Source organism: Cherax quadricarinatus, chromosome 19 (genome assembly GCF_038502225.1).
Source record: "Cherax quadricarinatus isolate ZL_2023a chromosome 19, ASM3850222v1, whole genome shotgun sequence".
Taxonomy (NCBI): Eukaryota; Metazoa; Arthropoda; class Malacostraca; order Decapoda; family Parastacidae; genus Cherax; species Cherax quadricarinatus.
Genome location: NC_091310.1, coordinates 16567241 through 16585757, shown reverse-complemented (window position 1 = coordinate 16585757; position 18517 = coordinate 16567241).

The window sequence follows — 18517 nt, the reverse complement described above, 5'->3', positions numbered from 1 at the left end:
CTTCTCTGTCCCTTAAACGGTTGTAAACAGAACTATGAATTTTAATGAGTTGGACCGGTAAGCCAGTGGAGGTCCTCGGTCAGATGACCGTAATCTCCAGCTGTGGGTCATCATATGACTAAGACCCGTGTCAGGAAATATTTGTCCTGTTTCCTGACAAACATTATACCTAAACGGATGCCAGGTAAATGTTGCAAGTACTAATTTAATTTAATATACACTAAAAACATGTAAACTGATGTGTACTTGTGAGTGCATACTCACTTTTGAATTTCTTAAAAGGTCTTGTCCTTGTAATGTTTCCTTTGCAATTTCGTGGGGAAGTGGAAGCGAAGTACAACGTAGAATGCAAGAAGAATACCGGAAACATGGGAATAGTGACCCAATCTTCTGAATCAATTACTAAAATAAACGAAAGGAAAATGTGAGAATATGCGTGGATGTTGTAGAGAATCTTAGAAAGAATAAATTGATTATGCTTTAAATGAAGACAATCTTGGTATAATAGCACATAACGAACCATAATTGGACTTTCCGTAATACTTCTTTAGAAATGAGTAAATAACGTGAAACTAAGTGTATTTGAGATAACTGGAAAAACTTAAGCTGAAGGGGGTGAGGTAATATAAATCATCAGTTGGGGAAAGGAATGAGTAGGTACATGTTTACAAATTCAAGAATTTTGAGTAGAGTAAAAGTGAAAAGTGACAGTTTACAGTGATTATGTACGAGGTGTGAGAGAAGAGTAAACAGACAACCTGAGAGAGAGGTTTTAACCGAATGCAAATGGAGCTTTGAATGAAATGAACAAACAGTTGTTGTCAGTGGCCTTCATCTTTTAAGTGGAAGAGATGTTGTAGAGGGTTGCAGCGAATGATTACAAGGGGCTCTTAATTAAATCATATATAAAAAGAGGTTTCATAGTAGGCAATGTTTCCACCATTGAAAAACCTCACTAGTGGAAGTAGGTCTACACTATTTTATCAAATTCTTTCAGACGTAGTAACATTTTGGGATGTTGATGCAGGGAATTCTCAAAATCTTGCCTAACCCATAGACATGACCTAATTCTACTAGTGGGTTTTTCCATTGATGACCTCGCCAACCACATCTCCACATTATCTGCCTGAAGTACATACGCCTCATCTCCGTGAATATTCTGCACTTACATCAAGATTAATGGACTGAACACATCGAGTCAAATGTTGCACAAGTGTCACATTTATAAACATCACGGTTTTCTAGACCATTTATTCAAACTGATAGTTGAAAACGAAACTAGTGAATTACTAGAAGGTGAGTTGTTAAATGTTGATTAAAAAGACAGGAGGTGTTTTCATACACTGAGAAGGAATAAGATCTTGTTGGAGTAGGGAAGAAGGACACGTGAATGTTGTGAAGTGCATAAAGCAGTGTGTAGAATGAAGGGGGTAAAGCAGCAGGGAAAGATGGCCTTAACCCTGAATTACTAAAAGCAGATGGGAATATAATTTTAAAATTGTTGATGTGTTTGAATATGCATGAAAGAAGAGAACGTAACTAGTGATTGTCAGAATGTATGCACTGGTCCCTTGAATAAGAAAAAAAGAAGATTAGAAAGTGCAATAATTATGTTGGAATAATCGTGTAGAGTGAGCTGGGTTAAATGTACGGTAGCATTATTATTGAAATAATTAGGGATAAAACAGATATTAAGACTGCCGAACCTCGAGGATTTAGGAAGAATAGGGAAACTGCAAACTAATTGTTTACTTAGAAGCATACAATTTAATATTACAGAGATAAGGGTAACGAACTGTCTGTCGCAATTATGTATTCAGAAATGCAAATGATTCATATGGTGATGGGGGCGCAGTGTGGTAGATGTTGCAAATGTATGAAATACATATATTACTAAAGGCAAAAATGTGTTATAGTGGAGAGAGCGAGGGTCAGGTTATGAAAAGTAAGAAAAATTTGTACGAATCCAGAGTAAAAAGACGGGTAGGTGTTGTCCTATGAAGAGCCGATGGAATAATGTGAAGGTGGTTTTAACTGGTAGGGGCTTGGGCATCCAGCCTCTATGTGTCAGCGTGTTAAATTGTATTATACATTTTTTTGAACGTTCTATTGGAAAATGAGGAAAGTAACATTCATGAAGGCTTAAGGAAAATCAACCAGTCAGATATGAGTCTTGAATGTGAGAATACAAGTGCCTGCGCTCTGATGGATAGGTGGAGAATATTGTAAGTGAAAAGTCAGGTGGAAGAGTTCTGCGTACTAGTTGCATGACAGCTATTAATGAAGGATGATGAATGTTTTCTTTTATGAGGTCACATAAATAGGTCGAACACGGCGGGTGTGGCACAAAAAAAAAGTGTAGAACGTTGACAGTTCCGAATAGTTATCATAATAAATCTTCGAGACCTCACATCTGAGGTAGATATATATATATATATATATATATATATATATATATATATATATATATATATATATATATATATATATAGATATATATATATGCATCAGTTGTTAACACACTGGCCTGTGAGTTTAAGGACTCACTTGCCATTGGTTCAGTCCCCAACTGTTCTCTGATATGTCGCAGCCCGTATAACCTCAGTCAAGCACTTGAGTTATTGGTGCGTTTGAAGTTCCTTTCACTGTACACCTTAGAATACAGATGAGAAAGTTACATCATAAATACGCTTGGGAGATTCTGTAGGGATTAGTCCCAAACCTTTTCACCTGAGTCACTCCATATGAAAGCAAGTGGCTTGGCAGACAGCACAAATATTTCCAATAAAAATCAAGATAAACCCAATAAGTGTGACAGGACCATGACTCTTCAACATCTTCCCATCGTGCATAAAGGGAATTATCGCTACTGTAACCCTTAGCCGTCTTCAAGAGGGAACTCGGTGAGTTCTTCATGTTAGGTCTAGATCAGCCATGCTGTGGCGACTACATTGTTGGACTGCGGGCACAAAGAGCCTGATGGATCATGACAGCAGAAGACCTGGCTTGGGATCGTGCGTCGGGAGCGCTGACTCCTTCTGAAGAGACTACAAGTAGCCAACAAATGTTCTGTTTACTACTGACTACTTGATCCAGGAATTATTGCCCCAGTCACCCGGCCCAAGACCAGACCTCCTGGTTGTTTATGGGATCAGTCAGACTATTTGTACTATCTGTGCGCGCATTATACACCGAATGATTAATGATATGTTAAATACTGCTACCTCACATAACATTATCAAGATAATCAGCTGACGAGTGCTCGCTTTCCTCAGTCCTGAAATATCTCATGAGAAAAAATACCTACAGGAATCAGTCACTGATGAACTGACTTCCATTTCTCTCCCTATTATTCCTCAGTTAAAGGTGTGTGTTATGGAAGTATGGAACTGAACACTTAGGGTGTGAGAATGATTTGGAAGTCAGGCTTTTGGTGAAAATCTTGTATGCATTTCCATCAAAATATGGTTAAAGGTTATGAGCAAACACTTAGGGCATTTTATTATAGAAGTTGTCCTGGGATCTTCTTCATTCCACTAAACAATGACTTAGGACCCAGAGTGTTTCCATAAAAAAAATTGTCCAAAAAGTTTGTTCATGTACCTTTAATGACAAATCAGGCTTTTGGAAGGATGAGAGAGAAGTTGTTGCGTTGCTGTTTTACTGAGAAATGAATTGTGGGAAATCGTCAAAGACCAGTCCAAGAAAACGAAATGCTTACACGCATGAAAGTCTTTAACATGAAAAAAGTCGGGAATATGAACAGACATCACGAATTTGATAAAAGAGTTTGGCTATCGTCTCTTTTAGTTACCCCTCCCTCTCCTACATGTATAGTACAAACCAAGTACCGTGCAAATGTTTTGAAGGGCCCATGAACTCTCTCTTGTGGAACCCACTACTGATAAATTGATGGGAAAAATGGTGGATACATTGCATATTTTTAAACTTGAAAAACATATTTGATAATGTACGCCACAAGACATTCGTCTTCATAACAGCAAAGCATGGTACTGTATTACGGAGGCAGCTGCAGTCCTCGAAAATCAATCCATATACATCGACTGCTCTTAATATATCTGTACGATTTTCCTAAGGACAATTTGCGATAAATTCATTGGATGGGCATTAAGTTAGAGAAACATACTCTTAAATCTATAGGAAAAAAATGATCCCAAATAAATTCAGTATTTATTTTATTAAAACAAATTTTTGTGTCAGTAAATTGCAGCTTTAGGTTTGTGGGGCCAGAATGAACGTTGTTCATTAATCATGAGAAAAACGGTGTAGTCCTGATCCATGAATATTCAAAGTCGCTTAAAAATGTGAGGCCAAACAGGCCCTAAACGCCGTGACAAAACAATTATCACCGTTAATGGTTTTGTTTTCTGCTGTCGTCACCACCATCATCTGACCACATCATCACTATCACCTGACATCATCAGTACCACCTGCTCACATCAGTGCCACCTGACCACATCAAGGTCACTACTACCAGCTGTTCACATCGAGGTAATTACTACTACCTGGTTACACCCATCTGTACCACCTAGTCATATCATCACTACCGTCTGGTTGCAATAACCTGGTCACATAATCACCATCAAATGGGCACCTCAAGATAGTCCCGACAACTTCACCAAAAGGAGTTAGTAATTGCATCCTCGTTACATCAGTTTGATCAATAACACATGGTCACGTGAAAGCATCACACCCACCTGCTTACACGGTGTAATCGGTACCACCTGGTCACTAAATGTAATCACTACCAAATGGTCGCACAATTCACTCACTACCACCTGCCTACCTCACTGGGGTATACCTGGAGGGTGTTCCAGGAGTCAACGGCCCTACTGCCAGGTCTATGACCAGGCCTCACGGGGAATCAGGGCCTGATCAACCAGGCTGTTACTGCTGACCACGCGCAATCCAACATACGGACTTTACGGATCTGTTCAGTTCCCTCTTAAAGACAGATAAGGGTTTATTGGTAATCCCCCTTATGTATAATTGGAGGCTGTTAAGCAGCCTTAGGTCCCTGATATTTAACGTTTTCTCTCAGCGTACTCATGACGCTATTGCTCTTCACTAAGGGATGCTGCAGCGTCTGCCGAGTCTTTTGCTTCCATTGGGAGTGACTTCTATGTGCAGATTTAGGACCAGTCCCTCTAAGATTTTTCAAGTGTAAATTATGATGTCTCTTTCTCGCCTGAGCTCCAAGGAGTACAGGTCAAAGTCCTTCAATGTTTCCAGTAATTGAGGTGCTTAACTGAGTTTATACCGGCAGTCAAGGTCCTCTGTACATTCTCCAGCTCTGCAGTTTCTCCTCCTTTGAAAAGGACTGTTAATGTACAACAGTATTCCAGTCTAGACAGAACAAACGGCTTAATAGGGATCATCAAAGGCATGGTATTCCTTCTTTTGAAGATTCTCAATACCCATCCAATCAATGTCCTTGTCACCGAAACAACATGGTCCATTACACGTTGTATGCACCAGCACCTGGTCACACACACTGTTAACAATGTCATTTGGTCACACGTAAACAATATCGCCTGGTCACGCACACTAACACCTGGTCATATATATTTACTACCACCACATCACGCTTAATAATATACACATTTTCACATTGAAATCACTGCCACCTTGTCAGCCATTATCATCACCGTCACCTGGTCACACACACTGTAATCACTAACACCTGGTTACATGTACGTTGTATAGTTGTAATAATCAATACCTGGTAACACGCGCATCGTAATCACCAACACCTGGTCACACGTACATTGTAATCAATAACACCTGGTCACATGTAATCACTGACATCTAGTTACACGCACATTGTAATCACTAACTCCTGGTCACACACACTGTGATCAATACCTGGTCACACGCACAATGTAATCCCAAACACCTGGTCACACAAAGTAATAATCACTAACTCCTTGGTCAGGCATTACAATCACTAACACATGGTCACACACGTTGTAACCCCCTCCTGCACTGTCTTATTCCTCCCTCACACCTCCATCACTGCCACCACAACCTCTGCCATCTTCCACGTTAACATCTGCCACCAGCGATGCTACTACCATCCCCACCACCGCCACCTTCCCTGCCACCGCCTCCTTCACTTCTGCCACCAGCGATGCTACTACCATCCCCACCACCGCCACCTTCCCTGCCACCGCCTCCTTCACTTCTGCCACCAGCGATGCTACTACCATCCCCACCACCGCCACCTTCCCTGCCACCGCCTCCTTCACTTCTGCCACTAGTACCAAATGCACGCTAACGAAGTCTATGTGAACTGCGCGAAGAAATTTAAGCGTACCGAAAGCGACATTTACTGTTTATGTGCCAGTTTAGGATCAATGTATCCTACGCGAGAAATACATGCAGAGCAGGATTGACAGGAAAACCCAAAGCAGTGTAGCCAGGAGAACACGGTGAAAAGTAACAAAGAAAACCACGGAAGAAGGTAAATGATGCACTATGTATATACTATGTGAGAGGGGTCCGGAACTAATGAAAAATCCTTCATATTAGTTTTTCACTATATTTTGTAGTTAGAGTTTATAGTATATGTACTCCGTTCTAGTTATTATTCCCTCACGTTTTCTGTAACAGAGTAACTGAAATTTGTACTCATTGAATACCATATTGTTATTCGTTGTTGAGAAATGGTTTACCAGCTAAGGTTAAAGTTTAAATATAGGGGGAACTTAACTGATAAGACAGCTATCGCCCACACAGCCGCCCCTGCAGGCGAGGTCTTGAGAAGCTGTCTCGACCGCAACGGGCTGAAAGAAAGTATATCAGGTATGATTATAAATTACCCCTAGGGGGTGTTATGTCAGCATATATCAGACACTGATTGCTGACGACACTTACTTGTGTGGACTCAAAAGTCCGCACCTCACTGCCGGCTATAGGTTGGTTACAAACTCCCTGTGACACAAGAACTGCGCAGTCCCCTGTATTACAAGGTAATTCATAATCTACCTTGCTCTTGTAGCGTGAGCTATGGTGTTCTTCACACCGTCGACAGATATCGCTGACTTGATAGAAGCTGAAGTGTCCTTGGATGTCCACGTCTTCCATAGTCTAGGAATACGCACACTGGTACACTGTGTTCCACGAGGTTTGTCTTTATTGTTCACAATCTTTCACTAAAGAAGCTGATCACACTTCTCTGTAAGTGTTTATCGTGTTTTGTGAGACACTTTGTTCACACTAACACACGGATCAGTGTTCTTTGTTGATTATCCTGGCGTCAGTGTGACTCCCAGTAGGGTAAAAAGTAATCTGACCTCACAGCCTCCTACGCAGCTGCAGTGCCCCTAGAACATAAAGGAAAAGCTGACCTAGTACTTTTTGCTTCCTTGCAAAACTTCCTCCATGAAGCAAAGCAGAATGCTTAATTCTTTCTGTCTTAAGCATAGACAACAATGTACACTATCTTTACCATGGTAATAAAGTGGGAGCAGGATTTTCCTTAATTGTCCTGCTAAGGTAAGAGATGGACTGTCTCTTATTAAACTACACTTTGCAACATTCGACTTGCAAGGAGCGGCAGTCGCTTGGCCACGTCACATACTCGTATTGCATCTGGTATTAATTACTTGCTGTAGCAGTAAACGAGATGTTTGCTCCTTCTGAGAGGGCTGAGCCCCTCAGGGCTGAAAAGGGCTGAATGGGGCTAATATCCCCCTCCTGGAGAAAATTTCTCCACATTCGTGGCCAACTGGAAAACTTGGCTTATGTCCGCTTGAAGATTTACTATGTCCGCAAAGGATGACTCATGCAAATTATAGTATCGTCTGCGAAAGAAGACACAGTGCTCTGGTTTACTTCTTTGTCTATGTACCATAAGAAGATGAGGAACAGCAGAATATATATATATATATATATATATATATATATATATATATATATATATATATATATATATATATATATATATATATATATATATATATTAGGTGGAGCGAATTATCTTCTAATAAACAGACAAAGAAACCCAATGAAATGACACAGAACATTCATGACAATGGAACACAATGAACTGGTTCCACTCATACCAGGACCAAACATACAACATGCAACAGCACCAACATCACTGGTGAAACAAAAATATGTCCACCAAGAGCCATATCACACGATGACGTAGAACAGTGGTACTAACAAAACCTATACTAATTCAAAACATCCCGAATGGTAAATCATCCTCCCTTTGTGCAAACATTCAATGGTTGAAAACAAATAGAAGTGACAAAGTTTGATATGTAAATGAGCTCCACGCAAAGGCTAGTGCAATGTTTGAAGAGACCACAGAAACACACACAAGGAATGTTTTGGTTACGAGATAGAGTTATTAAAAACTACAAAAAATATAGATGTGACAGAGGAAATAGGTCAAAGGAGGCGTAGATCTGTATATGAAAGAAACTATTTTCTGCACACAACTGTTAAACTCATCAAACGATACAGTATTAGTTCTAGGTGTTAAAGTGGAAAACAGGAATCTGATAATTATCCTTGTATATAAACCACCGTCAGCAGTCTCTCAGGAATTCACAGATCAGATAACAAGGTAAAGAGATGCCTTGAAAGTTGTAAAAAACCCACACCAAACATAAAATGGTAAATGGTTCTTCACAGAATTGTAACCAGAAAAAGTTCCTGAAAGCACGCTATCTAAATAGGTACATACCAGGGAACTAATGAGGCTATGTGAAAATTTTGCCTTGAACCAACAGATAAGATAACACAGTAGGGATGAAAAGCAATAAATATCATCACAAATAACGAAGAAGTAATCAGACATAACAATCCCAAACACATTATATCATGATCACAACATCATAGAGGTGGAAATAAATGGCATAAAATACCGACACAATGGAAATATAAACACATATGCAGTATAATGTGATCCTTTATTGACAACGTTTCACCCACACAGTGGGCTTTTTCAAGTCACACACAGATCTGTGTGTGACTTGAAAAAGCCCACTGTGTGGGTGAAACGTTGTCAATAAAGGATCACATTATACTGCATATGTGTTTATATTCACATCATAGAGGTACAAACGAGTATATACCCAGGGTTGGGGAACTTCAGAAATAATGTACGAGAATGGATGTTCAGTAAATTTAACTTAAACAGATAAAATTAACAAAGAATAATCAGACATACCCTGGGAAACAAACATGAAGGCAGTAAATCCTCAATAATGCCTAGAAATGCTGAACACAGAAGCATTAAATACTGTATGTACTACAAAAAAAAAAAAATAGGTCAGATATGAAAAGTGAGCACAGAGGTATGTATAAAAGAAGAAAAGGGACTACTTCATTGCTTATAAACTGCAATATGTCACAATGAAATAAAGAAAATCTTAGCCAATAGATCAGCCGGATAGAACAAAATCTTAAGCTGTCGTACCAGAAAGAAGCACAAAGGGAATAAAAAGCCAATGAGGATACTGAAGAAACCCAAAATATTTCTATTCATATGTAAAACCCAAGTTAAGAACTATGTGTATAACTGACCATTAATCACAGCAGGTTTATACACGGACGGTGAACAGGAAATGAGTGAAATTCTAAAAGACCAACTTGGGTCAATATTCGGTGACCCAGTAAACAAATCAGGGTGGAGAATGAAAATGTTTTTCATTCCGTCTGAAGGCCAAATAGCTGACATAAGCTCAAGTCCTATAAAATTCGAAAAAGAAATAGAAAACATTCACCCTGATTCATCACCTGGAACGGATTCGTGGAATTCCTTATTTATAAGAAAGTGCAAAATGCCACTAGCAAGATCATACAATACACTTTGTAGGAAGTTTAGATTTAAGTGAAATACCAGAGACCTTAAAGAATGCAGACATCATCTTTGCATAAGGAGGCAGTAAAGTACTAGCGACAAATTACAAACAAGTAGCACTAACATATATCATAAAAGCCTTTGAAAAAGTAATTAGACGCCAAGTACAGATACAGGGATCATATACAGCCCACATTGAAACAATAAAGCATTTAAATTACTGGGAACGTCTCAGAATCCTAAATATATACATAATATTATATACGTGGAAAGTACTTAAGGCCTAGCCTTCAATCTGCACACTACCATAACAACATAGCAGAATGAAAGAGATGAGAAGAGTAAAGTGAAGGGCAGGGAAGCCGTGGTCTCAGATTGTTCAACATCTTACCAGAAGATATCAGAAACACTACTGGGAAAAGTGAAGAAATCTTCAACAGAAATGTGGACAATTTTTCCAGATGTCAGATCAACCAGGCTGTCATGGATATGTAAGCCAGCGGGGCGCCAGCGCGAAGAGCACGGATGACCTGTCAAGCACAAGGCTTACCTGGCATAGAGCTGGGCTCAGGGAATACAAAAACTGTCGTAACTCATCAAAGGTATATTAATGGTATACTAACACCAGGTCACACACTGCAATCACTAACACCTGGTCACACACACACTGTCTTCACAACCACATGATCACACATCGCAATTGTTGACACATGAACACGCACCATGTAACCAGCATCCACGCTAAGAGAGGGCTGAGCTTGCTACCATCTGCAGCTCATAAGACTGCCTTCCCCACGAGCCCCTTTGAGGCGGGGTAGATGGCAGACCAGAGGCCTAGCTTCTCCCTACGAGCGGGCGGGGAATGTGGCTAGGCCTGGGGACACTTGGTCCCAAAGATGAGGAGGTACTGTACCTCCTCCCATGGGAGACTTAAGTCTCGAGACACTCCCCAGATAGGGAGCCAAGGCCGGGTCACCACTACTTGGAAAAGACCCGGGCCGGGAGAATACCGGCGAATAAAAAAAAAAAAAAAAAAAAAAGCATCCACGCTGACACACGCCATAATCACTAACCTCTGGTCACACGTTGTAATCACAGCAACCGCTGGCAGATGTATGCCAAACCATTGTCGTTATTTTCATTGCATATTCAATTAAACTCTGTAACAGCTTTACGTATGTGGCAACATTCAGTCGGAAATAACGTTTTTTGTCTCTTTATGACAGTAACTGCCTTATAGGGTAGTAAGTTTATTTTGTTCAACTTATGCATTTATATTTATTCTCAGGTAACTGAAATTCGTAATTTGATCTAAGATTAGTGTTACCTGAGAGGTATATATGGATGCTAAAAATAGCAGAGCTGTTGGGAAATATTTCTTCGGTCTCAGAGTAGTAAGTAGGTGAAATAAGCTACATTTCCAGTGGTAGGTGTGGTAAGGTCCAAGAGGTCAGGAATGAATTCTGTTGGCAACTGTATTTTAAGAGACTGGAGCAAGAGCTACAACTCGACGGCCACATTTGTAGTTCAGTGAATACAACTCTGTAAATGTACATTAATTTCAAAGCTTAAATCATTGTGCAAATAGGTACATTGTCCATTACTAATTTTCACTTTGAAAGATAATGACGACTTGAACTTAGACAAACGGTGACGACTACGTAGTACCATAGTTTATTTGGCAGATGCTTATCATTAAGACATGTAAATATACCTGGTGGCCATCTTGGAGAGCGGTCTCAACGATGTTACTATGATAGCAATATGTGATTTTGTTGTTATTCTGTTAATTAATATGATAATACCTAAAGTGATTCGATTGTTAATGTATTGAAAATCAACCAGGAACTGTGAACGCCATCACAGTCTTCATCACTCAACATTCATCTTTTTATTTTTTGAAAAAAATCTTTCGAAATATAAACACCATTTTGGTACAATACGAATTCCAATTCAAAGAAAATTCTACTTACTATAAATCATTGTCCACACAAGCTATAAACTATTGTCCACAATTCATATGCTATATTTAAATCCAAAATTCATACTGCATTATTTCATTGTAAAGCGCATAATGCATAATGCGCAAAGCTTAATCGTGAAGTTAAAATCCATATTTCACAAGTCGTAGTCCATGAATCAGGGTCAATAATACGCATATTTATATTTAAAATACTCATGGTGGAGAGGTGGATATTTAGGTTTTATCCAAAGGAAAGTAGAGAGGCAGCTAGGTCCAGTTCCTCGCCTCAAGTACCCTTAACGCACCACAAGGGGCTCCCGTTGAAGAGCCAAATACGCCTTATTAAAAATGTGAACAAGAACCTCGTAAAAGCCGTATTTGTGCAAGACGTGATCTCTAGATTTTTTATCATGTTTGATAAATTGAGCGGAATTCAGATGCGTGACTCACATCGAAGCTTGTGCAAATCAATACTTTATTTTTTATCTCGACGTGTCAGAGCTTGAAGAACAGTTGCAACATATACTGTTAGCAAAATGATATTCTTACCAGTGTCCCGTGGCCTGGTTGCTAAAGCTCTCGCTTCACAAGTGTCTGGGTTCGGTTCCCAGCGAGAGTAGAAACATTGGACGTGTTTCTTTACACCGGTTGTCTATGTTCACTCATCAGTAAAATGGGTACCTGGGTGTTAGTCGACTGGTGTGGGTCACATCTTGGGACAAATCTGACCTAATTTGCCAGAAATGCTCAGCATAACAAGCGGTTCTGTATAGTAGCATGTCATTGATGTCAGCTGGGTCTGTATACCTTGTACATGTACTTGTAGAAAATAAAGATATTATTATTAGTAGTAATAGCAAACCAATCATCTCAAGATCTACTACACGTTCTTTTCACATTGAGGCAGTTTCACAAGAACCAAGGTAAATGTGACATGTATACCTTCTTCTCTCACTGAGTCTGCTATAGTTGACCCAAAAATAACGTTGGTGATCAATAATCTGTGAGGTGAACACATGATGCCCTTATTGGGAACATAGTCCATTGAAGAAGAAAAGCAGCTCATTTCTTTACTTTTCCATCAATAATACAGCAATGTTTACAGAATTTTACCTACAATAAATCTACTTCACAAAGATAATATTTAAATTGATTTGATCTTGATTTAAGTAAAATTCCTCCGTAATGGTATATAATAGAAAACTTGGCCTTTTTCCCCTGGTTCCCTGTATAACTTTCATATTGAATAAGTTAAAGAAATGCTAATTATTTCTAATTCAAGAATCATAAGGTTAATACATAAAAAAAATGCAAATAAAATTTTTATAACTATTATATGGCTCAATGAGACTAAAAGTATTAACCAGAGTAGAAAATATTAAAGATGAAGAGTGCCAAAAATAAAAACGGAAAATATATTGATTTTGAGGCACCGAGTAAATAATGGAAGGAATTATTTGTCAACTGCACGTCTGAGAATCAGGAGAAAACCGTCAGCTTTCAGTTTATTAGCTAAATTATGTGCGAACAGAAAATTTCTGAAAAGATATAGCCAGATGATCAGCTAATTTGTGTATTAGTATTACTGAAAAATAAGTATACACACACACACACACACACACACACACACACACACACACACACACACACACACACACACAATCTCATCATCATACCAAATAACTTCAGAAAGCGTGTTCCATATATTGTATTACTTAATGTATTCACGAAAATACTCTTTGTGTATATACCTTACAACAAAGTCCATAAGGGACATTCCATTATTTATTAAAGAGGAATTAACGCACATAATGTGATCTGTGGTGTGTACGGTGGACCGGTAGCTTCGCGACACGCCTCGATCACATGACAAAATACTTCTGTAATACTTCCGTATGCGTGAAATATAACCTACTTATAATTCCAATATGGAGAGTCCCAATCATAAAGTCATATTTTGAAAACCGATGTCCATAGCATGAATCCCATAATTTAAATCAGGTAAGTCATATCTCAGTGCTATATGTTATACGTCATATTCCAGAAATTATAGTTTATTAAAAGTAATATCTAGGAATTCACCCTCACTGTTGGTGCCAAAAAGCTGATGAGAGCTGTGGTATTCATGTTTGATTATAGAAAAAAGGATTATAAAAAAAGGAGTTGGTCTGAAGCAGCTTCAATATCATTGGATCAACAGCCTCACCATTCTTAAGTGGCTGGAGAGATATTACGAGGCTTCGTGATTCTCCGAGGTATGATTATGGCTTTAGGACGGGGTAAAGAAGCTGAGGATCAGGAATATTTATTTCTCCCAAATCTAGGTACATTCTTCAGAAGAAAAAATTCAAGCTTGTCTGCTGATCTCAGGCGAAAATTTTTATTACAAATTTTAGATAGGTTTAATTAGACTGGAACAGGATGACAAGAAATTTGTTTTGGATTTTCAAGAACTTTTTTTTTTTGGGGGGGGGGGGGGGGGGCAGAGGAGTGGTAAAAATATGGGAGCTTACGAGAGTTGATAGAGATTTACCAACAGAAGGAGGATGCAGCAGGTACAATATACTCTGATTCACTAAACCATTTAGCAATTTTCGAAATCCACTTTCGAAAAAACAGTTAAAAATGTCCTGCACAGTCAGCAGCGTGCCCAAGACACTCAGAGAAAGACAGAAGCACCAGAAAGTAGGTCATCATGCGTAAGTGTGCTCCTTATCTTCAGTTTACAGAGAATCTTGTCATAGTAACAGTTCTTGTTGAAAGAGTAGGGCCAAATATCCAAGTTCTGTTAAACCCTATAAAACTTTTAATTGCAGTTTATTTCCCGGAACCCCGAAGTGTTAAGAGAAGCAACAGACATGTGCATCTTTGGGCATAGTATGAATATTTACCCCAACAATACTTCAATTACAACTAATAGTGGAATTATTTCGTTCTGAAATAATTCTTCAAATATTTAAAAAAATCATTAAAAGTTTTTTTTTTTATGCAGGACCACTTGAAAAGGTGGGAAAATTCAGGCTAAACATATCGGCCTCTTAAAAGAATACTTCTACGGGCCAGTCAATGAGAAAAATATAGCCACACACGAGACAGACCTATGACACTCGTATCTATTTCTATGGTTCATCAAAGCACTCTTAGAGACACAGAAGATGAGACAAAATCCTTTCCTAGACTTCCGAGAGGTTTTTAATCATACACTACCGTCGCATGCCTATGTAATTTCCATAGCATATAATTTGTATTTACATATTTAATCAATGCCTGAGATGAATGGAGAGTTAATAATAGTGTCTGAAGGACAGAATTAAAAAGAATGCATTCGAAAGCAGAACAAGTATTGGTGTAAAGCTGTGATACGATTGAATTTTAGTTGCATGAAATATAAAACAGACTTACTGTTTTTAGTGCATTTAACTCAAAAATATATTAACATCGTTATTAATTGGCTGCCATCCTTACAAATTATCGGCTAAATTAACAATTACTCCTATCAATACCAAGCGGGAAATCTCCCCCACCCATTACAATTTTAGTTAAAAATGAGACATTGGGATTCTAAACAAGCACTCAGGCAGGTGAGCTGCCACTACGGTATGGTGACCCGGTCGTGGCGAGTGAAACTATAGTAATTCGTAGAAGTGACCGTACAATCCTGATATTTAGAAGGGAATGACTATTGATTATAGAAAAAAAAGATATAATTTAAGTAAATGTAATCCTTCAAATAGTCAGGCTTCTGACTGGTGGTCAGAGATCTTGTGGAACCAGAGGAAGTGTTACTCAGGTCCTACAGTGATACATTTCCTTATACTTAATTCCAGACTAAACAGGTCCCATAATTCTGATTTAAATGTTACACAGGTCTTGTGACACTGAGTTACATATTACACATTTCCTGTAATACTGAGTTACATTTTACACAGGTCCCGATCAGCTGTGTTACTTTATATATCTCTTGAAATATTGAGTTACATACTACTCAACGGGAACGACAACCACTTCTCTTGTGGGAACTGCGGACATACAGTAATTGCTCCATGACGTACTTACTGCTGAATATTTATTGTATCCTCACCCCTCCCGCTGTTTTCTTTGTATTTATATACCAGTACATTAGGGTAACTACAAAAAGATTGTTTTACCAATAATGTAGTTGCCGTTACGCTGGCTGGAAAGTGCCTCTTCAACTTGACACTGATGACCCCGACACACCACGGAAGAACACCTGTCAACTTCCACTTAGGTAGGGACGTGCAACCATCATCGGTTAAACTTGAAAGGAAAATAAATTTTGTAAATCCAGGAGAACAATATCGGCGATACCATCTTCATTACAGGTATTACACTTTCCTAAAGCAGGCTCGCTTCAAAATAGGGGCCCTCTAATGGAGCCATATATAGAAAGATGTTTGGTAAAGGATAATTTGTGTTTTAAGAAAAAGAGGAAATGTAATTATAAAAGCTAGGATAAAAGGCGTGATGATAGCAGTTTGTTGTTGTTCTTAGTAGAGGTCGCCCTAGGAGGGAGGGGGAAAGGTTATGAGTACTAGAGGCTTGCGTGAGCGTGTTAGGAGTAAGTTTAGGAAGTCTTTATTTTTATGATCTGACGTGCAACAGGAGTGTGAGGAAGCTAACATTTATGAAGGAATGCAGGGACTCCCGTTAGCCGGAGTTGAGTCTTGGAGGTAGGTAGTACAGTGCCCGCACACTGAAGGACTGGTGGGGATGTTGCTCTTTGGAGGGACAACTGAACTGTATTGTCATGGTGTCTCTGGCAAAAAAATGATTGAATGAATAACAGGGAAGTCATTTTCTTCTTTATCGGGTCATTCTTGCTCGGTGGGGGACTGCCGGAGTGTTAAAAAATATCCTTAATATTTGGAACTAACGGTAGAAGTTTCAAAAACAAAATGATGGAAATATTGGTCTAAATGCTGCATACATTAATTCGGCACGACATATGATTATATATATATATATATATATATATATATATATATATATATATATATATATATATATCTATATATATATATATATATATATGTCGTGCCGAATATGTAAAACTGGTCAATTAGCAAGAACTCATTTAAAATTAAGTCCTTTCTAAAATTTTCTCTTATAGGTTTATAGATATATTTTTTTCGTTATTGTTGATGTAAAAATTTATAATTTTGCACCAAAAGGAACTCAGAAAACTTACCTAACCTTATTATAACAAGAACAATTTATTTTAACCTAACCCAACTAAATATATTTTAGATTTGTTTACAATAATTTAATACTAAACAAACACAGTGAAATATATTTTTTTTCGTTAGGTTCAGAATGATTTTGGCGAAATTATTACATACACAAATTTTCACTTGTCCTATATGGCAAGATGAGCGTTGCTATTTAAGCCAAGATCGCAAGTTCTGCCTATTCGGCACGACATATATATATATATATATATATATATATATATATATATATATATATATATATATATATATATATATATATATATATATATATATATATATTTTTTTTTTTTTTTTTTTTTTTTTTTTTTTTTCAACAAGTCGGCCGTCTCCCACCGAGGCAGGGTGACCCAAAAAAGAAAGAAAATCCCCAAAAAGAAAATACTTTCATCATCATTCAACACTTTCACCACACTCGCACATTATCACTGTTTTTGCAGAGGTGCTCAGAATACAACAGTCTAGAAGCATACACATATAAAGATACACAACATATCCCTCCAAACTGCCAATATCCCAAACCCCTCCTTTAAAGTGCAGGCATTGTACTTCCCATTTCCAGGACTCAAGTCCGACTATATGAAAATAACCGGTTTCCCTGAATCCCTTCACTAAATATTACCCTGCTCACACTCCAACAGATCGTCAGGTCCCAAGTACCATTCGTCTCCATTCACTCCTATCTAACACGCTCACGCACGCTTGCTGGAAGTCCAAGCCCCTTACCCACAAAACCTCCTTTACCCCCTCTCTCCAACCCTTTCGAGGACGACCCCTACCCCGCCTTCCTTCCCCTATAGATTTATATGCTTTCCATGTCATTCTACTTTGATCCATTCTCTCTAAATGACCAAACCACCTCAACAACCCCTCTTCTGCCCTCTGACTAATACTTTTATTAACTCCACACCTTCTCCTAATTTCCACACTCCGAATTTTCTGCATAATATTTACACCACACATTGCCCTTAAACAGGACATCTCCACTGCCTCCAACCGTCTCCTCGCTGCTGCATTTACCACCCAAGCTTCACACCCATATAAGAGTGTTGGTACTACTATACTTTCATACATTCCCTTCTTTGCCTCCATAGATAACGTTTTTTGACTCCACATATACCTCAACGCACCACTCACCTTTTTTCCCTCATCAATTCTATGATTAACCTCATCCTTCATAAATCCATCCGCCGACACGTCAACTCCCAAGTATCTGAAAACATTCACTTCTTCCATACTCCTCCTCCCCAATTTGATATCCAATTTTTCTTTATCTAAATCATTTGACACCCTCATCACCTTACTCTTTTCTATGTTCACTTTCAACTTTCTACCTTTACACACATTCCCAAACTCATCCACTAACCTTTGCAATTTTTCTTTAGAATCTCCCATAAGCACAGTATCATCAGCAAAAAGTAACTGTGTCAATTCCCATTTTGAATTTGATTCCCCATAATTTAACCC